General features: G+C 41.0%; 1 long non-coding RNA gene across 6 annotated transcripts in view; it reads left to right on the top strand.

The window, feature by feature from the left end:
• The window catches only part of LOC102553022 (uncharacterized), a 63,688-nt gene that overhangs the window by 24,725 nt on the left and 12,609 nt on the right, over window positions 1-26,354 (top strand). For 2 of the 6 annotated variants that reach the window (XR_015631221.1, XR_015631222.1), the window contains 3 exons: window positions 5,461-5,552; window positions 26,024-26,093; window positions 26,250-26,317. This is a non-coding gene — a long non-coding RNA (uncharacterized LOC102553022). Of the gene's footprint in view, window positions 1-5,460; window positions 5,553-10,167; window positions 10,356-26,023; window positions 26,094-26,249; window positions 26,318-26,354 lie in introns of those variants that run through there. The other 4 variants (XR_015631223.1, XR_015631224.1, XR_015631225.1 and 1 more) reach the window with 3 other exon arrangements.

Here is a 26,354-nt window from a genome sequence, read left to right on the forward strand (position 1 = left end):
GAGAGTTGAGTCATCAGGCAACAGTTGTTGGAGAAGACAGGGTTTAATTCTTAGCACACATATGTTGGCTCATAACCATCCATGGCTAGAGTTCCAGGTGATAGATTTCTAGAAGGTACCCTCTTCTAGACGCTATTGGAACTGCCACGCAGGTGGTTCATTGACACACATGGAAGCAAAATATCTACATATTAACTAAAAATAAATAGCATCTTTAGCCAAACCATTTTTACAAGATTGACTTTTATCAAAAACTAGATATTCAGTTCCTCCCCTCGATGACATACCTTGCTTCTCCTAGTCTTCTCTCACTCTTTAGCCATCATTACATGTAGAAATGGTTAGAATTTCACAGATAACTCAGCAGAACTTCACAAACATAGTTAGAACTAGAAGAAATTAGTGTATTGTCCCAGCTCCTAACTACGAGCAAGCACCATGCACTGTAATTAAACCCTTCTTTTCCTTCAACTTCCCTCCTACCTCCCTCTCCCTCTAATTCCCATTTCCCCAGGGATGTCCTCCTCCTGCAAACTTAAATGTGGCAATTACTTTATCCAGAGGAAGCCAGCAGCACACGTATGACTTCAGTTGTTATACCCTGCCCTCTCCCAACTCTGCCCCAGAGAGGATGTTAATTACTGCTGTCAGAAACCATTGGTAAAGATTCCTGGTGTACTGAGCTCTGGGATGGCAAGATTGACTTGATTGAGCTCTGTGGATTTTTTTCAAGCCTCATGCTGAGCAGAATTTGATTGACTCCAAGACCAGGGAAAGCAAGCAGGAAGGTGGTCTGGCAAAAGCATTGGCAGTACACTTGGTGCCCAGAAGCCCTGAGACATTGGCTAGCTCAAGTTCTACACAATGGTGTTGGTAATTGTTGCTCTCATCACAGGTGATGAAATTAAATAATAATGAGTGTAGGATTCTTAAGAAATGGTTTAGCCACCTAGTGAATTGTCACCGGGTTCCATCTGTTTAGAACTTCAAATACACAGAAGGGAGGTTTTCTTGTTAACCAGAGCTAATGTGGTTTGAATGAGAATGTCCATCACAGGCCCATGTTTAAATGCTTAGTCTTGACCTGGTGGCCCTGTCTGAGGAATCAATTGTGAAACCTTAGGAAGTAGAGTCTTGCTGGAGGAAGCATTTCTCCAGGGGCAGGATTTGAGGGTTTAGAGATCCCGACTCCGCTTTCTGGTTTTTGGTGGTTTTTTTAACCAGCCAGCTTCCTAACTGCTAGGCCAGCCTCCCATTCCTGCTCCCTTGCCCTCTCCACTGTGATGGACTCTCTACATCTGAAGCTGCAAGCCAAATTTAACCCTTCCTTTCCTAGTTGCTTTTAGTCATAGTATTTTTTTTTTAATTATAGCAGCAAAGCAGTGGCTGTTACAAGCCTCTTACCAGTCTGTGTATACTCCTGGTTGGTGACTCAGTCTCTGGGAGCTCCCAGGGGTCCAGGTTAGTTGAAACTGCTGGTCTTCTTATGGGGATGTCCTCCCCATTCAGCACAACCAATCCTTCCCTTAATTCTGCCGTAGGAGTCCCCAACTTCAGTCCAATGGTTGACTGTAAGTATTTGTGTCTGTTTCTGCTTCTGGTAGTCTCTCAGAGGACAGACATGTTAGGCTCCTGTCTGTAAGCCCATCATAGCATCAGTAATAGTGTCAGGCCTTGGTGCTGCCCCCATACCCCATGAGATCGATTCTAAGTTGGGCCAGTCACTGGACAGCCTTTCCTTCAATCTCTTCTCCATATTTGTCCCTACCGTTCTTTTAGACAGGAACAATTCTTGGTCAGAAATTTTGACTGTGGGTTAGTAACCCTGTCCTTCCACTTGGGACCCTGTCTATCTACTAGATGTGGACTCTTTGAGTTTCCTCTCCCCATTGTTGGGCATTTTGGCTAAGGTCACTCCCATTGAGTACCCAGAATCTCTCATATCCCAGATCTGTGGGATTTTCTAGAGGGTCCCCTACTGCCACACCCAGAAGCTACATATTTCCTTCATTCTCCTGGTCCTCTGGCCTTCTTTCCCGTCCCCCTCCCCCAATACCTGATCCTGTTACCCTTTTCCCCATCTGCCCTGTCCCACCCAGTTCCCTCCTTCCCTCTACTTCTCATGATTATTTTGTTCCTCCTTCTAAGTGAGATTGAAGCATCCTCACTTGGGCCTTCCTTCTTGTTAAACTTCTTACTGTCTGTGGTCTGTACATTTTACAACCAATAAAAAAGTGAAATAATAGTATTAAAAATGCACCAGGCCAGCAGGATGGCTCAGCCAGTAAAGGAGTTTGCAGTCAGATCTGATAGCCTGAGTTTGATCTCCAGGATCTATATGGCAAAGAGAGAGAGAGAGAGAGAGAGAGAGAGAGAGAGAGAGAGAGAGAGAGAGAGAGAGAGAGAAGAGAAATCCTTTAACACTTGGGAGGCCTAGGCAGGAGGATCTTAAGGTTGAATCCATCCCAGGATATATAAGGAGATCTCATCTTACAACAAGCAAACAACAGTAACACATTTCTTAGTCAATGAGTAGAACCAGGCTTGCAGAAGTCTGAAGGCTCAGTTGTCTGTCCAAATCATGACCGTTCTTTCCCTTTGAACTCTTTGCTGTACCTGTAGTCTATCACTGTGACCTCTCTCTGCCATCCTCGTTTTGCCATACATATCCTTCCTGTGGCCTTTGCCCAGTGTTTGATGGGTGCTGTTCTCCATAATCCTGGATGTAGATGAAATAAGAAGTAGGAAGATCAAATGAGTAATGAGGGGTGAAGACTCCAGAAGGTGATGTGACATGCCTCTAGATCCTAGTTATTTTAGTTCCTAAGAAATTTTCATGTTTTAATTTTTAAGTTGCATTTTTAGTTTTGATTTTGTGTGTACAAGTGTGGGTACCATGAACACACCATATTGTACGTGTGAAGATCAGAGGACAACTTGCAGGAGTCAGTTCTTTCCTATCATGTTGGACCTAAGAATTGATCTCAAGTCAAAAGGTTAGGTGGCAAGCACCTTTACCTATTAAAACATTTTGCTGGCCCATTCCTTAAATTTTAAAATATTTTCCTATTAACTTCAACAAACTAGACTCTTTTCTATACTATATTCCATAGCTGTCTCGCTTATGTGACAAGATATCATTCAAAGTAACATAATGAAGGGAGTATATATGTTGGTCCATACCCCGAGCGGATGGAGTGTCACAGTATATCCGCAGTCAAGAAACTCACTTGAAAGCTGGAGGTCTGCATGCATCTTTTTCTACTTAGTCTTGGACACCTGCAAGGCTATGGCATCGCCTCCATGCAGGGTGGGTCTTTCCATTGTGTTTAACACAATCTAGAAACTCCTTCATAAACTTTCCCAGAGGTTTGCCTTCTAGGTAAGATTGGATCCTATCAACTTGACAAGCCATATTCATCATCTCAGGTATATATCTGAGATAAGGTCTCTTTCTGAGCTCACTGATTTGGCTACGCTAGATAGAAAGACAGTCACAGGGATCCTTCCATCCTCTTCCTCTCCCTGGTTTTGGGATGACAAATGCCCACTGTGTACATGGCTTTTTCATGTAGGACATGGCATCCGAACTCGGGTTCTTATGCTTTTGCAGGGAACCCTTTACACACTGAGTCACCTCTCAGTTCAAAAGCATTTGTTAAACAACCACCACCCATTCTTCCTTTATCCATTCAATAGAGTAGTCCACTCCTCTTTCATTTGGTCATACTTCTCTTTTTGACTTAAGGTAAGGTGGCTCTAAGTACAATTTGCTCCATGCAGATTCCACCTAGTAAGAGCCAGCATGGTCATTCCTGGATATCCAGTATTGCTTCAGACATGGCATCATCTGTCTCAAAGACCTTGGTGTTCTTAGGTGTCCACCTTCTGTTTTGGTCTGGGTATCTGCCTGTCTCATCTCTTTTTGTAGAAAATTGACAACAAAGGACACAGTTATGAGTAGTTGATTGCCACACAAAAGGACGAATCACTGTGATGAGTATAGAGGAAGGGAGAATGGAGGAAGGCTTGAAGACATGGGTCTGAAATAAAATGTGGACTCTAGCCCAGGTCTGAACAGTTACAAGACAAGCACAATTAACATAAAACTGCATATGTATGAGTCCAGAATTTTGTAGGCTTTCTTGTGTAGTACCTTCCTACAAATTAACATAATTTACTCCTGAAACGGGGAGGTGACTCTTTAAGGAAGTTGCAAAGATTCCCAAGCCTCTCCTCAAACTTAGTCTTTAGTGAGGCTACCTGCAAGTTGGGTCCACACTCACATCCTATGAGCAGACATTGGCTCATAACTCCCAAGGAGAAATCATGTAGGTCACATATAAATTCAGAACTTCACTTATTTACAAGAAGAAGAGCCCACCTAGCCTGACCAACCCAATCTGTACAAGTGGAGCTAAAATTTTGAAGTTGCCTTCAGTTGCTTTTCATTATCTATTATTTCAAAAATAATTAGATTTTTCTATTCTTCTAAGATATTATATATGGCATGACTTATTCACTAATGCATCATCCTAGCTCAAGTTACCTACCTAAACTATTACTGCCTCCATTGTGTAGATCCAGAACCCAGGGACATATCACTATATCTCATCACTCTTGGGCTAGGTGGAGAGAACAGAGACCACCCTCTTGCTTTTGCCAAATCATTCATGTCTTGCTTCCTTAACACTGCATCATCCCAACCACACTGGCTTCTTGGTCTTTTGTTGTTTGTGTCTAACCTAAGGTCTGTGTATTTTCTCTACCTATAGTGCTTTGTCATGGGCTTTTCATGCTAACTGTTTCTTATCTTTGAACTCTGAGTGTAAATATCATCTCCTCAGGGAAGACTTCTTGACTATAGAGGTTGTTGTTTATCAATTTCCCTCAAGCTGGAAACCACATTTTGGAAGGAAGCTCCTTAAGATACAGAGTGTTCTATAGGAAAACTTGCTGAGACTCATGAAGTAAACAACTCAAAAGCCTCAGGAAGTCCCTAAAACTGACCAGATGCACAAACTATTCCCCCACTGTACCCTATGTTACAGAAGCAATAACAACTGCTGGAAAGGAGACTTGATTAACCAACCTACTTAAAAGAAACCCGTATACCTGTCAAGCTGTCTCAAAGTGGTATAGAGATCTCTAGGGTTACAGCATTTGTGAGTCATCACCTACGTTGGGGTGGGCCTCTGAGTCATCTATTTTCTAGTAAGGAACCTCTCCCCATCCTTCTGTAAGTAACCCCAATAAACTAATTGCTTCAACAAGTTGAACTTTGGTGGTATAGCTATTTTGATCTGTTATCAACCCCCTGTATGGAGGAAGAGCAGCACACAGCATCCTCTTTCATCCTGGCTGTTTCCTCTTGTCCATTGAACATCACCCACATAGTAATCCTCTCTATTTCCCAGGTCAGCAAATTCTAACTGTATTTTGCTGTTTGTTTTTGTTTAGATCTGTCTCCCGGAGCATACCTCAGCAGAAAGAAAAAAAAATCTTCACAGTTTTATCAACCTACCATGCTGACTAGGTGATGGCTTGTCAAGGCAAGTTTAAAACCCAGCTAAAAGTTCCCTGAAGTGAGAGGTGGAATCTCACTTTCAGATCTCAAATCCAGTGAAATTTGACAAATCCCCAAAGCAGGAGAAGTGTTGCTCTCTGACTCTCTAAGAGAACAGCCCAAGCAGCTACACTGTTTCTGGATGTTACTAGGGCTGCTGAGTCATGGAACCTTGAGACAATTCAGAAGAAATCACCCTTTTCTATGCCTGTTAGGATGGAGAAGCTACCCAGAGGTGCTTTAGTAAATAGCCCATGCTGATGTCTCCTCACCCATTCTAGCCCAGCATTTAGATGCATGAGCTAAAAATCTATCCCGCAATGGGATCCCATAGCGCAGTCCCAGGCCAGTCCTGCAGCAATCCCTGAGGAGAAGCTGGAATTCAGACCATACAATAGAGAAAAGAGGTCCTCATGTTTCCACCTGAGCTCCTGAGTCCCCCAAATTGACAAGCACTGTGAACTGATTGTTCTATGCCACTACAATAAACAATGCTCCATGATAAATAATGATTTTCTATATACTTCAATTAATTAAGACTATCTGCTGAAAGTGACTCACCACCTATAGTGTGGAACTCTCTCGAAGGCCCTGGGTTCTAGGCCCAGCATAGCCCTAAAGAAACACCTGACTGGAAGAAAACCTTACCAACTGAGTTTCTACTCCCTTCTGTGTACCAGAGTTGTAGGTAGGAACAAGAGTCCCAGCAACCCCAGGAAGGTTAGTAGCCAGAAGAGTCTCTTCCTTCCTGTATTAATCGCTAGGTTTATAGCTGCAATCAAATGTCAGATAAGACACAGTCTCAAGGAGGAAGTTTCATTTTGCCTCCATCACAGCAGGGAAGGCATGGCATCAAGGAACAGGAGGTCGTTGTTTCATAGCACCTCTGCAGTCAGAAAGCTTTAAATACTCAGGAAGTGGGTGTGGACTATAAAGTCTCAATGCCTCTCTCCATTTCCATGACCTTTTTCTTCCTGCGAGGCTCCACCTCCTAAAGGTTCAGCAATCATTCTAAATGGCCCTTCTATCTGGGGATCAAGTCCCCAAGCATGAGAGTCTATTGGGGAACATTTTACATTGAAACCACAACAAAGCATATGATCTACATTTGATCTGCAGATCTTTGGAAATGCATAAGGAACCTGCATAAGACACCAGGCTCCTTGCTTTTAAATTCATAGAAATTAATTTGCCTTTGACCCCATAGACTTACCAGATTAAAAGAGTTGGAAAACCAGGAGGACAATCAATAAAAGAATTGCTATGGGTTTCTGTTTCACAGTGGAACCATTTTCATCTTATGTTTTATCCACTGAGATACTGAAATGAGTATTTCCACAGAATCAACTTGAGAATTTATAGGCTAGTCCTATGGTTATAACAGAAACGAAATAGGGAAATGGATCTGCCATCCGATCTGAAGGCTAGATTACATACAAGGCACCACTCTGACCTCCCATCCTAAATATTTGTAAGAACCACCACTCTCCTGTCTTCTCTAACAGTAAATAAGAACATGTTTCAGAACACGAGGTACAGTGGATACACAAACACAGGCTTCCTGGTTTGTTACCTAGAGGCTTATCGCCATCCCAAGACTATCCCTCATGTACCACCCGGAATAGCATCAGGTTCCAAGGATGAGGAAAATGAGTAATAGTTCTTGCCATCTTCAGAATATTTTATGACATTATTCACTAAGAACAGATATCCGGGGTTCTCTGATTGGATGGCATTTGAGGGAAAGATAAAGGTCTTGGGATGGTCTCAGCAAGGTGGTAGTTATTTTTTAAACCCCTCTGGATATGGCAGAGGCACACTCTAACCAAAAAAAAAATGGAGAATACACTTGCATAACCAGTTGTTAAACTGACTGGTTATGGCTATGTCAGACACTAATTTATTGTATTTTCCTCTTTGAAGAGTAGGAAATCCTCACTTTTTCTCTCCACAGCATGATAGCAACCATACAGAAACATGAGGATCATAACACAAAACCAAAATTATTTGCTATTTCTACACTCAGACTACTTCATCAGAAGGAAGACGGTCTTGAATATAGCTTGGCATTCTAAAAATGTCCTCCCCTACAAGGGAAGATCCTCTCTAAGATACAGGTTTTATATGTCTGGGATAACTACTGGGTAAATTATTCTTAATAACATAACTAGTTATTAATCCTTGGTTCTATATCTGAATCGATAACTCTCACACCATATTCCCCAGAATTCCCTCTAACAAGGATCCAGATTTCTACATCCTCAACTTACTAAGAAGAAATTAAATTTGTTTAATCTTCTGCCTTCCTGAAAGAATAAAATTTTATATGAGACTGCAAGACAAAGGAAGAAAGGCAATGGTTGTTCACACGAGAATTCATTTATGTGACGAAACAACAGCAAGACTGTGAGAGAAAAGGCCATAGATATAAGACGTACTAGGGACCCACTTTTCTCACATTCCCATGCAGACATCTCCATTTGATCACAGCACCATTTCATCTACCTGCTGGGGCCCCACCTTTCCGACATAGAATGCAGACATCACCAATCTATCACACCATTTCTTTTACACACATACCAGGCCCTATAATCTTCTTCCTGGTACAATCCTACAAAGGGAGGGTTTCTATGCACATGTTGATAGGTATAAGTATATAAATTAACATAAGTATTATAAAAATAGAGTTGCCTTAAAACATATAACTAGAAGTAGACTTTATGTCTTTAAATCCCAGTATGAAGTAAGTATTCAGAGTATATTGAGATGTTCTTACAATCACATGCTAGAGTGACATCTGTCCCCTCTGCCCCCAGTAAACTATAGCATTTTTATGATAGCCAAGACAGAGAAGAAACCAATTCATTAATGCATATAGAAGAAGTATGGAGTTTAGACAGACAACAGAATACTATCCTACCATAAAAGGCTAAAATCCTTCATTTCTAGAAACTTGGCTGAGCCTAGAGGGCATTATGCTCAGTAATGACAGAAAAGGCTCAGTAAAGGAGCCAGACACAGAAAGACAAGTACCTTATGCCATTCTTTATCTGTACAATCTAAAATGGTTTATCTCATAGAAAATGAAAGTTGAACAAAAGTTAACATAAGCTAAGGAGAGAAAAGAAGGAGGAGGTAGAGAGAGAGAGGTTAGTTAATAGGTATACATTTGCCATTCAACAGTAATTTTAAGCTCAAATATTCTACCACATAACAGGATGATCACAGCTAATTTTAACATAGATGGAAGAGAAATCTTGAGTGATCATACCCTGAGGAAATAACTAATGTTTATGAAGATGAATATTATGGTTGGATCATGATACAGTGTATGCTTAGCTAGGAACGCATGTTATACTTTATGAACAAATATCTTGTGTTAATTTAAAGGAAAGCTTGGGCCAGTAAGATGGGTCAGCGGTTGAAACTATTTGCTGTCAAGCTTAAAGACCTTAGGTCAACCTCTTGGACCCAAAAGCGTTCTCAAAAAGTTGATTTTTTAAAAAAATGTATGTCAAAGATATTAAAAGAACAAAAAGCAAAATGCAGAGTCAGCCAGATGGGAGCTTGAAGTAGAAGGATCCTTGATCAGGGCTTCACAGCTCTTGAGCCATAAGGTAGAATTTGCTCCATTCTGATGTGATGGCTTCCTAGACAGATGACTGTATTTACCACAGCCTTCACCTTCTATTGAGTTCATCTTCAGCTTTTTAATGTGAGGTTGGTGGTAAAAATCTCTGAACTATTCAAGGCGAATCTTGTCTGTCATCCCCAGACACCTCTCCAGATACGTTTAGACAACGATCTTATCTTCGCTTCCTCTTCCTTTGAACGTGAGCAATGCTGTCAAGTCTATCAGATTGTAGTAGAATAACAAGAATTTCTAAGGAGGGGTACAGGAAGGAGTCCCGGCAAGGACGAAAAGCCTGCCTCTTCAGCAAAGAGAGAACCTGAATGAAATACTTGGATGTTGCTGCTTCTGGCTCCATCGTCTATCCTGAAGTGGGGTGATAAGTGAAATTACCAGAGTCTAAATTTAGAGCAGATCAAAATAATTCCTTTACCATACCATGTACCCTGCTACTATAGGGTATTATTGAGGCAAATTGAGATAACCATTTGGGAAAGGATCGGGGACTTATATGAATAAGAACAGCTTGTGCAGGTCACAGCAGGGATCACAATTACGTGGCCAATTAGTTCCCCAGTAGGGACAGAGTGCCAGCAAGCACAAGCTGGGGTCAGAGAGCAAGCTGCCCACAGAGTAAAACAGTGGCACCTAATTTTCTTCACATGTGGTATCTGTGTCAAATTTTCCTTCCATAACTCCTCAAAGGGTCTGAGGGGCATACAGTTCATCTGGTGTGGTGTGAATCACTTTAGGACTGACTTGTGGCTCTGGGTCAGAAGTGGAAACAGCCTCGGAGAAATTAATAAAACAATTCAGTGCCCCAAATCCTCCAAATAGATTCTCAAGCATGGTGTCACAGAAAGGACAGTGTACATCTGTCTACAGAGCAGCAATTGTGGCCCTGTTTCATATCAGCTTGGTGGTTTTGAAGAAGTCACCTGCCTTAGCCATCATCAATTCTCTCTTACAGGAGCAAACAACATTATGCTATCCTAGCCTACATATTACTGTAGACCCTGGGGCTCCACGGCAGAGGAAAGTGGCTCACACCCCGCACCTGGTGTTTGTAGACAGCAAACAGTCACCTGGAGGAGACTAGACTCCCATGCATTAACTTTGGAATCCAGGAATCTTCAGCAGTGGCAATTACCTTTAATTGTAAGCCTAAGGTCACTGGTACTGATGACTCTCTTGAATTTTAATAACCTTTGTTTTAGAAGTGCCCTTACCATTCTTTTTCCTTTTCTTTTTTTAATTATTGGATTTTTTAAATTTACATTTCAAACGTTATTCCCTTTCCCAATTTCCTGGCCCTAAGCCCCCTATCCCATCCCCCTCTCCTTTTTCTATAAGGGTGTTCCCCCTTCCCAACCACTCCCCCCTTCCCACCTCCCCCACACACACATCCCCTCCCCATTGGTGCCCAAGGAGGCCATCATTCTTCTTTCAAATCCTTAACATAAGAAAGCCTTAATCTTTCTCATCTGCATGTGAAATCTTTCCTATTAGACCCCCTTGGAGATCCAGCTGCCTAGAAGGTGTGATTGAAGGCATAGTGTGCTTATGAATACAGACAGGGGCAGAGGGATGCATTTAGGTTCCTGGATATTCATTCTGTCTCCTTATTCAAATGGAGTACACACACACACACACACACACACACACACACACACACACACACACACGTGAGCACACACCCCTACCTACACGTATACATAATACACCCCACTCGTACACATACGTGCACACATGCACGCACATTCACACACTCACACACATTCACATAACTGTCGCAGAATCAGGAAATATTTTTTCCTAGCAGTGGAAGAAATGTAAGGATTGATACATTAAGACTAATTATATTTTTTAGGGGAAAACAGAGCATATCAGAATGAGAGATGAACAAGCTGATGAATAATTTATCATGAATACAAGTAGATACACTCTTATCTATATCTTCTCACTCATAATGGAACAAGAGGCAAAGAATAATTAACAAATGGTGGGGGATTTTTTGTTTTTTTTTTTTATACCATTTCTCATATGGTATATCGGTGCTTTTGATTCTAACTAAAAAACAATATGGGAACAAGATTTCATTTCAACCAGGAAGGCCTTTTCTTTTGCTTGAAACACATTGTTCCACTTCTGGGCTCTTTGCCTCCCAAAATTTTTGATAGCCATCTCTTGTCTCTTAAGTCCCTAAAAACATTCTGATTAAGCCAATGTGTAAACACATTCTTGCTTCCTTTGGTCATTCAACCTTAAAGGATCCCCCAAAGAAGAAACTGATGGTGTCAGGGACTTCTGCTTAGTTGCTACCCTTCCCTCTCCAACACCACTTTCCTGGGTAGGCTGGGGGTTCCCCCTATCATTGCACAGAACTGCAGTCAAACATGTTTCTTGGTTTGTGTATCTCTTTTTCAGTGTACATTTAGAAAATTATGATATAGAAAAACCTTAAGGCACTGCCCCCAATTCACACAGGAAAGAGGAAAACAGAGGAGAAGGTCTGAACAGTTATAAAAAACTGCCACGGCTCAGATGAAAAGGAACAGATCAGAGAAATACAGGTGTCTCCTCCTGTACTGCTGCGGAGCCGAGCTTGGTGTAGGGGCCTAGATGGGAGGTATGGAGAGAGTGAATGGAGGGAGGCTAGGGAGAGCTAGGGGGGAGCGAGGTATAGAGAGAGAAAATGGAGTGTATAGGAGGGCAGGTGAGAGAGATGAGACTCTGGATAGAATAGTGGCCTTCTCACACTCCCCTCAAAAGCATCGGAGAAAGGAAAACAATTCCCCAACTGTTCCCATCAAGGCAGGGTGACACTCAGAACAAAACCCAACAAAGGCAGAGGGGAAAAGAACCAGAAAAATATCAATATCGGTTTTTAGTAAAACATGCAAATACAAAATAAATTGAAAACTAAACTTAATTTAATGCCATTTAAAAGGAATAACTTACCATGAGCAAACAGAAATTATTATCCAGGCAAGCACCAAGGGTGCAACGTTCAGAAGCCTCCCCGTAGCACTTTACCCATAAATAGACGCAGGAGAAGTAAGCATCTAGGAGAGGAAAATTAAACATGCATTACAGCTAAAAGCCTTGCTAATATGTGAAAAATGACATCACCTTATCTTGGAAGTAAAAACCCATCTAAAATCTACTGCTAGCGTTATACTCGGGGGAAAAATCTGCTATTCCGTTTTAAATCTAAAAGAGAAATAATGTTATCTGGGGCCTGGGAGGCAGCTCAGTGTGGAAAGTGCTTAACACTAGAAGATAATGTATGTATGTATGTATGTATGTATGTATGCATGTATGTATGTATGTATGTATATATGTATAAACATACATGAGAGATAATGACAATAGAGGATACTGTATATGCATGTATGTATATACATAAATGAGATTAATGACAATAGAGAATTATGTATGTATGTATGTATGTATGTATGTATAAACATACATGAGAGATAATGACAATAGAGGATACTGTATATGCATGTATGTATATACATAAATGAGATTAATGACAATAGAGAATTATGTATGTATGTATGTATGTTTATATACATATACATGAGAGGTAATGACAGTAGAAGATGACTCCTGACATACATATTCATAAATTTGTGCCCATCCATTTGTGCTCTCACATAAAATGTTACCATTAGAATGGTCTGGATATTCTGAGCATTAAGCTAGACAAAAGTCGTGTAAGATACATAAATTAAAAAAAAAACAATGACAACCACAAAAACATATTGGGGAGGATGGAATCAAATGTCAACAGAAAAAACTACTGAGAATAAGATAATTTACCTAAAGATTCTAAGGAAAAATGGGATGCTTATTAAATGTTAGCAGAGTTTGGCAAAATGATTACTGATGAAGAACCAATAATTGGCGCAGGAATTTACAAAATCAAGGTAGAAATATGCTTTTGGGAAATCTTATTTCTGGGGGCTGGAGAAATGGCTAAGCCTTGAGAATCACTTGCTGCAATTGCAAAGGTTCCGTCTTCCCTTCCCAGTCCCCACACCCAGTAGCTCACAGCCACTCGTACCTTCAGCTTCAATAGATCTCCACCCTTTTCTGGCCTCCAGGAGACTCCGCACACATGTGTGCATAAACAGAGACACACAAAGACGCATCAACTGAAAATATTTAAAGCCCTGTTCCTAATAACAAAACACCAATCATGTTTTGAGCTAAAATTAACTGGAAATCTGTGGGAGATATTTAAATGTTTTTTATGTGATTATGGAGGCAAAAGAGAAGCTACAAACTTTCTTACGTTGGATGCTTTCATTACTTTTTGAGCTTTTTAATTATTAATTATTTTATTTATTTACATTTCAAATGTTGCCCCCCTTCCTGGTTCCTCCTACACAAGTCCCCCACCCCATCCTCCTTCCCTTTCACCTCTAAGAGGCTTCCCCCCGCCCTCCCACTCCCACTTCACTCCTCTAGCATCCCCCTTCTCTGAGGCATCAAGTCTCCATAGGACCAAGTACACCCCCTCCCACTGAGGCCAGGCAAGGCAGTCCCCTGCCATATCTGTAACAGGGGATATGGACCAGCCCGTGCATGCTCTGTGGTTGATGGCTTAGTCCCTGGGAGCTCTGAGGGATCTGAATAGTTAATACTGTTGTGGTTGCAATCCACTTCAGCTCCTTCAGTCCTTCTCCTAACTCTTCCACTGGGGTCCCCCGGCTCAGTCGAATGGTTGACTGTAAGTATCTGCATCTGTCTCAGTCAGAGATGGCCAAGCATCTCAGAGGACAGCTACGTCAGGCTACTGTCTGCAAGCACATCTTGGCATCAGCAATAGTGTCAGGGTTTGGTCTCTGCAGATGGAAATGGGTCCCAAGACGGGGCAGTCTCTGGATGGTCCTTCCTGCTCCACTTTTTATGCCTGCATTTCCTTTAGACAGAAACAATTCTGGGTTAAAAATTTTGAAATGGGTGGGTGGCTCCATCCTTCAACTGGGGGCCATGTCTATCAAGTGGGGGTGGTCTCTTCAGATTCTATCTCCCTGCTATTGGTTATTTCAGCTAATATCATCTCCATTAGGTCCTGGGAGCGTCCCACATGCCTAGTGTCTGGTACTTTCTAGTGGTTCCCTGTAAAAGGCAGCCTGGTTCCTGGTTGAGCTAAGGCTAGAAACCGTGGTAACCCTAAGGGACAGTAGGCACTTCATTTAACTCCGGGGAAACCAGGCCCCATCACGAGCCACAGCCCTCCATAGATTTGTGGCCATGAGTCCTGTAAGGGCAATGACTCAAGGCCCTCCAGAGGTAGAGTTCATGAACAGGTCACATGGGCTCAAGACAGATCTCCATAATAATGAGGTACCTAAAGGCCTGGAGGCTTAGCCAATAACCTTTCCTTCCCAGACACTCCTCTCTGTAGAGGTATTTAATCTCAGTCCCATCCTGAGAAGGAGGGTATGGTTTTATTCACCCACCTTCACCCATGACAATAAATGTCTTAAAACCATAGACTGTCTCTTTTCATCGGGATCCATCATGGAGAGCCACAGAGAAGGCTTTGCCTATAGAACCGCCTTCTAATCTCTCATAGAAGGCCTCCCTGTGCTCCCAGTCACTGCCACCAAGCCTTCAGCCTATACCCATCAAGCCAAAGACTATCCCCACAGGACCAGTTGAAGCTTTCCCCCCTTTTTTTCCCCTCGGTCTCAGGCTAGATCCAGCCTGTGGGCCCCCAACTCCATTCTCAGCTTCCAGCTGCACCTGGATGCCCAAGAGCCTGAGAATCCAACAGCTCCGGCCTCCTTGCAGGTGTAGAGATTCACAAGCCAGCTCTGGCAGTGACCCCTGCCTCAGACTGTGTCCTCCCCACCCCCCTGGTGTGATGTCCTGCCGCTTCCCTACAGCCTGACACGGGTGCACCTGGCATTGGCTGTGGGGTAAGCCTGGTCAAACTTCCTGCATTCTGCCTCCCCAAGCGGCCCAAGTCCTGTGGCAGAGTGGACGCAGGAGCCCCAACAATTCTACAGCTCCCCCACCCTGTTCCTTACCCCACACTGTGGAATATTTCTATTCATTCTCCTGGCCCTCTGGGATTCACTCTTGTGGCCTTCCCCCCTTACCGGATCCTGCTCCTTTCCCTCCCTCTGTCTCCTGTGATTATTTTGTTCCCCATTCTCACTGGTATTAAAGCATCTGCACTTGGGTCTTCCTTCTTGTTAAGCTTCATATGGTCTGTGAGTTGTATCATGAATATTCTGCACATTTTGGATAATATCCACTTATCAGTGAGTGCATACCATGATGTCCTTTTTAGGTCTGGGTTACCTCAGTGAGGATTAAGTTTTCTAGGTCCATCCTTTTGCCTGCAAAATTCATGATGTCCTAGATTTTAACAGCTCAGTAGTATTCCATTGTGTAAATATACCACACTTTCGGTACTCGTTCTTCAGTTGATGGCTGTCTAGGTTGTTTTTAGCTTCTGGCTATTATAAAGAAGGCTGCTATGAACATAATGGAGCATGTGTTCTTGTGATATGGTGGGGCATCTTTTGGGTATATGTCCAGGAGTAGTATAGCTGGGTCTTCAGGTAGAACTGTTTCCAATTTTCTGAGGAACCTCCAGATTGATTTCCAAAGTGGTTGTACCAATTTGCAATCCCACCAGCAGTGGAAGAGTGTTTTTTTCTCTACATCCTTGCCAGCATGTGTTGTCACCTGAGTTTTTATCTGAGCCATTCTGATTGGTGGAGGTGGAATCTCCTGGTCGTTTTATTTTTCATTTTCCTGATGATTAAAGATGTTGAACATTTCTTTAAGTGCTTCTCAGCCATTTGAGATTCCTCAGTTGAGAATTCTCTGTTTAGCTCTGTACCCCATTTTTAATGTTATTTGTTTTTGGTTTGTTTTTTCTGTTTTGTTTTGTCTTTGGAGTCTAACTTCTTTGTATATTTCGAATATTAGCCCTCTATAGGATGTAGGGTTAGTAAAGATCTTTTCCCAATCTAGGTTGCCATTTTAGTCCTATTGATAGCATTCTTTGCCTTATAGAACTTTTTAGTTTCATGAGGTCCCCATTTGTTAATTTTTGATCTTAGAGTCTGAGCCATTGGTGTTCTGTTCAGGAAATTATTCCCTGTGTTAATTTCCCACTTTCTCTTCTATTAGATTCAGAATATCTGGTTTTATGTGGAGGTCCTTGATCCACTTGGACTTGAACTTTTTACAAGGACATAATAATGGATCAATTTGCATTATTCTACATGCAGACTACCAGTTAGACCTGCAACATTTGTTGAAGATGCTTTCTCTTTTTCCACTGTATGGTTTTTGCTTCTTTGCCAAGGATCAACTGTCCATAGTGTTGGGGTTTAAATCTCGGCTCGTGTCCAGACAGATCAAACCAAGCCGATATGATTGAGAGGTTTAATGAGAGAAGAAGAGTAGAAGAGGAGAGGAAAAGCCTGTCATGAGCACGTGAAGGGAGGGAGGAGAATGGTGAGAGAAGGGACAGGGACAAAGTGGAAGAGGGCAAGAGAGAAGAGAAGAGAATAAGAAGGGGACAAGCAGCCTTTTATATAGTGTCAGACACAGCTGGCTGTTGCCAGGTAGCTGTCGGGGTGGAGCTTAGAAAAAATACCAACACATAGGTGTGTGGGTTTATTTCTGGATCTTCAATTCTATTCCATTGATCAAACTGTCTGTCTCTGTACCAATACCATGCAGGTTTTATCACTATTGCTCAGCAGTACAGCTTGAGGTCAGGGATGGTGATTCCCCCAGAAGTTCTTTTATTGTTGAGAATAGTTTTTGCTATCTTGGGATTTTTGTTATTACATATGAACTTTGGAATTCTTCTTTCTATCTCTGTGAAGAATTGAGTTGAAATTTTGATGGGAATTGCATTAAATCTGTAGATTGCTTTTGGTAAGGTAGATTTTTTTACTATGTAAGTTCTACAAATCTATGAGCATGGGAGATCTTGCCATCTTCTGAGGTTTTTTATTTCTTTCTTCACGGATTTGAAGTGCTTGTCACAGAGACCTTTCACTTGCTTGGTTAGAGTTACACCAAAATATTTTATATTTTTGTGACTGTTGTGAAGGGTGTTGTTTCCCTAATTTCTTTCTCAGCCCATTTATCCTTTGTATAGAGGAAGGCTACTGATTTTGTTTGAGTTAATTTTATATCCAGCCACTAAACAACAGACAGCCCACATACTCATGGAAACTGAACAACTCCCTACTCAGTGATAACTTGGTCAAGGAAGAAATAATGAATGAAATTAAAGACTTTCTAGATTTTAATGAAAATGGAGACACAGCATACCCAAACTTATGGGATATAGTTAAAGCAGTGCTAAGAGGAAAATTCATGGCACTATGGTCCTCCATAAAGAAATTGGAGAGATCCTACGCTAGCAACTTAACAGCACATTTGAAAGCTCTAGAACAAAAGGAAGCAAACACACCCAAAAGGAGTAGACAGTGGGGAAATAATCAAACCTCATGGCCAAAAAGCAATTAGAAACAAAGAGAACAATACAAAGAATCAACTTTTGTTGATTCTAAGACCTGGTTCTTTGAGAAAATCAACAAGATAAATAAACCCTTAGCCAAACTATCTAAAGGAAATAAAGACAGTATTCAAATTAGCAAAGTCAGAATCTGAAAGGGAGACATAACAAAAGAAACTGAGAAAGATTTAAAAAAATATCATTAGATCTTACTACCAAAGCCTATACTCAACAAAACTGGAAAATCTAGATGAAATGGATGATTTTCCAGACACATATCATGTACGAAAGTTAAATCAGATTCAGTTAAGCTGTCTAAAAAGTTCCATAACCCCTAAGGAAATAAAAAAAAAACCCAGGGCCAGATGGTTTTAGTGCAGAATTCTATCAGACCTTTAAAGAAGATTTAATACCAATACTCCTGAAACTGTTCCACAAAATAGAAACAGAAGGAACACTACTTAATTAATTCTATGAAGCCACAGTTAATCTGATACCTAAAACACACAAAGACCCAACAAAGAAAAAGAACTTCAGAGCAATTTCACTTATTAATATCAATGCAAAACTATTCAATAAAATTCTTACAAGAAGAATTGGAGAACATATCAAAATGATAATTCATCACAATGAAGTAAGTTTCATCCCAGGGATGCAGGAATCTATCAACATAGTCCACTAAATAAACAAATTCAAAGGAAAAAAAATCACATAATCATCTCATTAGATGCTGAAGAAGCCTTTTACAAAATACAACACTCTTTCATGTTTAAAGTGTTGGAGAGATCAGGAATTCAAGGCACATACATAAACATAAACAAAAGTAATATACAGCAAACCAACAGCCAATATCAAATTAAATTGACAGAAATTTGAAGCAATCCCACTAAAATGAGGGACAAGGCTGCCCACTCTCTCCCTATTTACTCACTATAGTACTCAGAGTTCTAGCTAGAGCAATTGGACAATAAAAGGAGGTCAAATGGATACCAACTGGAAAGGAAGGAGTCAAGGTATCACTATTTGTGGATGACATGATAGTATACATAAACGACTCCAAAAATTCTACCAGAGAACTCCTTCAGTTGATAAACTACTTTTCCAGCTTTATGGCTGAATCTTCTCACCTCAGGAAAAACCCGGATCTCCGTGGAGTTGTGCACAAGGCTAAAGTCAGAGGGGAAAGAAAAACTAAGGACACTCTCAAGAGGCACAGTGGTGACATGCAGCCAGGGGTCAGGGGTCAGATGCAAGTCAGTGTTCCAGTTGTTAATTCGCATTAAACAGGCTGGAGGTGTGGACCAGTTTGTAGAGTGCTTGCCGGACATGCACCAATCCCCAGGGCTTGATCTCCAGCACTGCATTAAGTGCTCATTGTGGTACATGCCCGTCATCCCAGCACTCAGGATGCACAGAGTGTCAGAGAGAATGGAATTTCAAAGTCATCCTTGGATATACAGTGAGTCTGAGGCCAGCCTGGATTATCTGAGATTCTACCTCAGAAAAAAAAGAAAAGAAATCTTTTAATGGAAATAGACTAACCAGTCAAACAAAAGTGTAGTCACAGAAGCAGATCCAAGAATACAACAGAAATTAGCACAAGAGAAATTTGACATTTTAAAACATTAAAGGGTGGGTTTTCAATAAATTGTACTGAGATAGCTGGTTAAATGAAGGCAAGCTACTTCTCTGTCTCTACTTCAGTCTTAAAGTAACTGAAGTATCTGAACAGTTAACGTTAAAAAGGAACTGTGAAATAAGCTAGATAATCCTGTTTACATAATTTTGGGGTAGAAGGAATTTCTAAATATATGATGCAGAAACTGTAACTTAAAGAGCAGATGTCTACTATAGATAGTGTCCCTGAGATATGGTAGAAAAAAAACACAACCGCTTATCTACCTAATGGTTGCCTGAACTAGACCAGCATAATACACCACCACTTGACATGCAAACACCATCAAGGTAAATTCTACACAGTTCCACCCATAGATGAAGAGCTATTAGTGAGCTAAGACTGTGGATAGAGGAAGAATCCCTTTCCTCCAGGGATGAACCCATATAGAATGTCCAATCTCAGGTGGTCAGTTCTGGAGCACTGCATGTACAAGAAATGTTAAATGCAATCACTACGTTAGATATACATATATATATATATATATATATATATATATATATATATATATATATATATATATGATCATAGGAAGGAAAAACAGCTTGAGGTACTGGAGAGATGACTCAGTAGTTAAGAACAAAAACTTCTTTTGCACAATTTAGTTAGATTCCCAGTGTCCCAGTTTTGAATATTACGACCACCTGTAACTTCGTCTCCAGGGGATCTGATGCCCTCTTCTGGTTTCTGAGAATACTGGCACTCATAGTGCAGTGGATCTACCCACATGGGCACACTCATGCCCATAACTAAAATAAGACTAGAATAAACACTTAAAGAATATTGCAGGTAGCTGAAAAAGCGGGATGACCACAGTATTGGTGTCAGGAAAAGGCAAGTATCATGCATAAAATATAAGGAAGATTTTTTTTTTTACTGCAAAGTATACAGAATGAAAAACAGTAAAGCAAACAGAAAAAGACCACACTGTAACAATTTATGCATGATAATATAAAAATGCTAATAGCAAGCACCTCAATTGTGTAAAGCATGAGATACCATGTTTAATCTATCACACTGGAAGGAGATAAAGCACAGCGGTACCTTGAACTGACACCGACACAGAAACTGAGTGCTCAATGCGGCTGCCGCGCCTCTGCCTCTATCAGGTACCTTTTACTGGAGAATACAAGACTAGTGGTGGAAGATTTGCCCAAGGCTATTATGGTGGATCTATATGAGTGGTTATTGAAAGAATATTTCCCAAACCTTGCTTCAAGTAATGAACACAATCATAAAACTAAGCAAGACACAATGGGGGAATTGAGAAACAATGTACAAACATGTTAATATTCCTACTGTAAGCACTGTGTTGAATATTGATTCATAGTAGATCCTTAGGTTTAAGACTGTTATAAGCTATTTATAGAAAACTTACTATTTTTGAAAACTTCATACATACTTCACAAATACACACACACCACACACACACACACACACACACACACACACACACGTAATATAAAACCCCCAATTTCTACTCCAACTACCCCAGTACCTTCAACACATTCCCTTCCCAACTTCATGTTCTTTCTTCTTTGTTTATAATAATAGACTAAGTCTAATTAGTGCTGTTCACATACCCATAAATGTATACATGTGGGCATTGTTCACTGGTCAATGATCCCCTCCACCTCCCAGCAGCCAGCCAGCAACAATCAACATCTCCTCAGCTGGGTAGTAGTGAAGCTTGGTGACACTTCTAGGCCCCACACTAGAATTTTTTAACTGGCATGATCTAGTCTGAATCTTAGGCATCTGTGGCTATCTGCATAAGACCTACATTAAACTGATTTTTGACTCGTGGTGGCAGTTTTGTATGCTCAATTTTGCTAATTAATTATTTTCTTTTAAACTGTATATACACACATGTAACAAAAGACCGTAGAAAAATCTGCAAATATTAAGTAGCATGTGTCTACAAGTTGGAATATGGAACGTTTCCCACAAACTATTTCTCTCTCTCTTTCTCTCTCTCTCTCTCTCTCTCTCTCTCTTCTCTCTCTCTCTCTCTCTCTCTCTCTCTCTCTCTCTCTCTCCTCCCCTCCCTTCCCCCTCCGTCTCTCTCTATAAAATAGCCTGCAATCCCAGCTATTCAGGAGGCAGAGGTAGGAGTATAAGACTAGCCTGAGATATAAATTCAAGGCCTGCATGGGAAACCTAGCAACATACCACAACAAAGAAAAAAAAGTACAAATTAGGCAAGGAGGGAGATGTCTTGGCTGCAGAGCATTTGCTTAATGTGTGTAATTTCCTGGGTTCAGTGCCCCAGCCTAGGTAAAGAAAATAAACGGCAATATGAAAATATCCTGTATTTATTTGCTTTTCTTACTCAAGACCCCATCACTGCCCACCTTATAGAGCAAAACCTAACAAAAGCAGTGGATGCCACTGAAAGGTGGGAGGGTACGCTGGTTCCCAACTCTGATGTCAGGCTCCTGGCTTATGTATTGAACTGATCTGTTCATGGAAGCAAGATGACAAGGACTAAGGTAAGAGCTGCAAAGGTGCAAGTTTCTCACATACACAAATATGGTCTTTGCCTATGCTCAGTGTCCAGAATCATGTCTCTAAAGATATATAGTACAGTCCCACCCAGAAACTCCTGGAGAAGGAAAAGTGGCCTTCTAGTACAAAGGGGTGCCACAGATATTTTCAGGGTCAGAGGCAAGGGGAAGAGAAAGCAATGTTTTTCTGAAAGCTAAGGCAGAAAGAAAATCTCCCTGAATTGTACAAAGACTATTTTCTGACAGAAATTTAATAATCTATCTTCAGAGACAGCTTTATTTTTACAGGACTAAAGGAAGAATTTGAACATGTATACAGTTTGTAAAAGGCACTGATGAACAGTATCTGGTCCCTAGAGGTGTAGCCTCTGGGCAGTGGCTTCAGCATCAGCTGGTATGTGACTGGTTAGACATGCAGGGGGCTGGCTTTAATCCAGCCCCTAATGAGGTTTTTATTATTATGCTCTCTGGAGATTCATGTACTTGCTCCAGGCTAAGAAACTGTGATGGTTAATCTAGATGTCAACTTGATAGGTAGACTGTAACTTCAAAAGCTGAAAAAGAAAACACCTTGTCCAGTTACTTTTCTATTGCTGCGATAAAATACTATGACTGAGGCAACTTATAAAGGAAAACTTTTAATTTGGGGCTCATAGTTTCGGGTTAGAGCCCATTACCATCATGGCGGGGAACATGGCAGCAGGCAGACAGACACAGCACTGGAACAACAATTGAAGGTATGTATCTTGAGAAACAACCAAGAAGCAAAGAAAGATAACTCAAAATGATGGGAGTATTTTAAAACCTCCAAGCCCACTCCATGACACATGTTCTCTAACAAGGCCACACTTCCTAATCCATCAGAGTTTCACCAACTGTCAATCAAGTATTCAAACATATGAGCCTTTGGAGACCATTGTCACCTCAACCATCAAATCGTCCTTCCTTAAGTTGCTTTGGTCTGGCAGTTTTCTTTGTCACAGCAGTAAGAAAAATAACTAATGCACGAGCATGGGTGTATTAGATAGAACATCTTTTATTGCAGTTTTATAATAGGATGGAGACACTGGTCAACTATGTATCAAAGTGGTATTACATCATGAAACAAAAACACCTGAGGCACCCCCCAAAGAGAGACATTATGCCTCAAAGACCAGGGTCTCTCTTCCTTTATCCCTATTACCCTTGTTCCCTCCCTCTAATCCTTTCTTCCTCTCTGCCAGTCTTTCTTCCTCCTCCTTTATTTCTCCCTCCCACCCATCCTTTCTTTCACTCTCCCATATTTCCTCCTCCCTAGTTTCTCCCCCTCCTCTCTTCCTTCCATTCCCCCTTCCTTCCTTCCTTTCATCTTCCCTCCCTTTTCTTAATCTGAAGTCCCAATCAGTAGGTATTAATTTCTTCCTGGTATAAGTTTTTGCTTGATGTCTGCTTTTAGGTATTTTTCCTAAATATCTCTCAGTCCTTTAAACAGAGTTATCAACTCAACTCACATGAATTTCAAAGATGCCAGGCATTCTGATTAAGGGCACACCGAAAACCACAGAGCTGGCATCCAAATTCAAGCCATTTTGCTTCTGCAATGACCCTGATAGGAGAGTAACTGAGGAGAGAAATTCTTCATGAATCAGACAAATGAGAGGTAATTTAGTATTTCCTGAAACTTCCGTACCTAGATACGAAACACTTCCTGCCTACTTCCATACAAACAGTAATAGGGCCGGGAAGATTTCTCTGTGGGTAAAGTCACTTTCAGCTAAGCTTCACTCTCTGAGTTGGATTCCCAGGACCCACATGGTAAAAGAGAACCTGACTCCTGCATATTGTCCTGTGACCTTCCAAGCTGACCGTGACACTTTTAGCCACGTACATGCATGCATATTACACATTAAAACTTAGCACATGTTAAAAAACAATACATTTCTAGAGTTTCATTCTGGAAAAGTCTAGTGGAGCTTGAAAAGAGGAGGAAGCTAGGAAATGTATGCCTCTTGAAAGATTCCTTGCACGTTCTTTAATGTAGCAATGCATCTGTGGACATGAGGATGGGGTACATGGAGGGACTTCTAGGTTTTTCCACCTCTGACTGTCCATTACCAACAGCAGAAGGTACATTTTAGGGTGAGATCTATATTCTTTCATCCCCAAACACACAGATCTCAGAAAGGATCTCAGCTTCCAGAGCTTTCAGTGAAATGAGTCATCTAACACCAGTCAACATTTCTGCACTACTTTTCTTAAAAATATATACATACATCATACATACATACATACATAATACATACATACATACATACATACATACATACATACATACATACATACATAAGTGAGAAGGTTTGTGTACTGCTATCCCCCCAGAGATGTTGCAAAGCATTTTAAAAACATGAACCATCTTTATCTCCTCTGGAGAAGCAGGAGGCGATTTGAATAATAACGACAACAAAAACACAAATGAAAGCAAACACATACAGGCAATTTCTCTAAGAAAACACACTCCAGGCGCCCGCCGACCCAGAGCAGACAAATAGAGTCACTCTGGTTTTGCTTGTGTTCTTTCTTCTTGCAAAGCTCATTAAGCAGCAATTATACAGTGATCTGCAGGAAGAATAGCTGTGCCATTTGGATTCCATGTGACTGCGGAGACACTGCTGAAGAAACTCATGGAGGAAGAGTTGAGACTTCTTTTGATTGAGAGGCTGAACTTGTGTGCTGAAGTATATAAATCACTGCTCAAATACTGAATGGGAAGAGAACCCACTCATGCCTAATATATTTAAAGAGCAGCGGTCCAATTCCAAAACAATCCCTACCTTTGGCTCCTCTCATTCCCTTCCAAAGAAAGTCTTTATCTCCCTGAGTAGATATTATCTTTCATTCAAATAGTTCAAGAATGCTAATACAATTGAGAATACATTCCTATTGAAAACTAGGTAAAATCAAGAACATTTTTAAAAGTCGACCTTTGTTGTATCCCTGCTCTATTCTCTCACTGAACTTGGACAAGTACATTAACTTTTCTCAGGAGGGAAGATTCTCATCCATCCTCAACTTAGTGCTTGAAGTTTCACAGATAATTTCTGTAAGGTTTTTAATGTGGTACCCGGCGTTCATGTTGAAACAATTTAGTAGACAAGATTCTTCCTTCTCCCAGTTCTCTTCTGAGTAGAAAAATAGGAGGAAGACTCAGACCTTGCAAAATACCACTTCCTATAGCTTCTACTTACCATTCAAGATGTATTGTTGTTCTGAGGTTGTGGGCCACATGCTGCAATGTCTTCAAAATATGATGGCTTGAGCTTAGGTCAGAATCCTTAAATTTAGGAGTTCGCTTGCTTTCTTATGCTTGGAGACATATGTACTTGTGCCAATCTGGCTTAAAGTGCCTGTCTCCTCTTGATACACATCTTGTCTTTAATTTCCCACTTCCTAAAAGGCCAAACTTCTTGGCTCCTGCATGTTGACAGAGATAGGTACAGACTGCATTTGCCAGAGATACACAGGTGGTCCACCCTGCCAATGGACCTGTACCCCATAGAATGGTAGCCTGTCTCTAATTCCAGCACTGTTAACGTTCACCTACCAGGAGAAGAATTTACCCTAACCCAAGCCCTTCCCTCCACTCTCAGTCTGAAAGTTGACATGATATATTCCCATTAAAACATTGCTGGTAAAAATTCACATTTGAAAAATCTACTGTATTGTGGATAGGCTGACTCACTCATGGGAAGAGAATAGAATTTTATATTCAAAATTGGAATCTAAAAATTTGTTTCTGTCCTGTCAGAGTACTAGCTAACAGAATCTATTTGTCTACCCCTGAAAATAATCATTGTCTGTCTAAGCCCAAAATCATCTTTGCCACCAATTCCCTGTTGTAAAATGAGTCTAGTGCCCAACTGTCCTAATTAGGGCATCTAGTTCTGTGATAAACACAACAAACAAAAACAACTTGGGGAAGAATGAGTTATTTCAGCTTATAAATTGAAATTTATTACTAAGAGAAGTTATGGCAGGATCCTGGAGGCAGGAACTGAAGCACAGACCAAGAAAAAACATTGCTTACTGGTTTGCCCCTCATAGCTCACTCAACTCATTTGCTTTCTCATTTATCCCATATCCACCTGCCCAGGGATGATACCAGCCACAGTGGGACCACCCATATCAACCATCAATCAATACAGTGCTCCACTTTCCCACAGGTGAGTCTTACAGAGGCATTTTCTCATTTGAGAGTCATCTTTCCACATGATTCTAGCATGTGTCAAGTTGAAAAGAATAAGAACCAGGGCACCTGCAGTGTACAGTGTTCATTGAGTTAGCTGTGGAAGTAATACTCTCTATTCCCCTCATCCCAGACTCTAACACAGAGGGGTCAGGCCAGAGAGCTCCTGAGATTCTTTCAAATCCTACCATTCATGTACAGGTAAGTCTATTTGCTTCCATTGTCTGTGGACATTTTT

Source organism: Rattus norvegicus, chromosome 10 (assembly GCF_021556685.1).
Source record: "Rattus norvegicus strain SHRSP/BbbUtx chromosome 10, alternate assembly SHRSP_T2T, whole genome shotgun sequence".
In the NCBI taxonomy this organism is placed as follows: domain Eukaryota; kingdom Metazoa; phylum Chordata; class Mammalia; order Rodentia; family Muridae; genus Rattus; species Rattus norvegicus.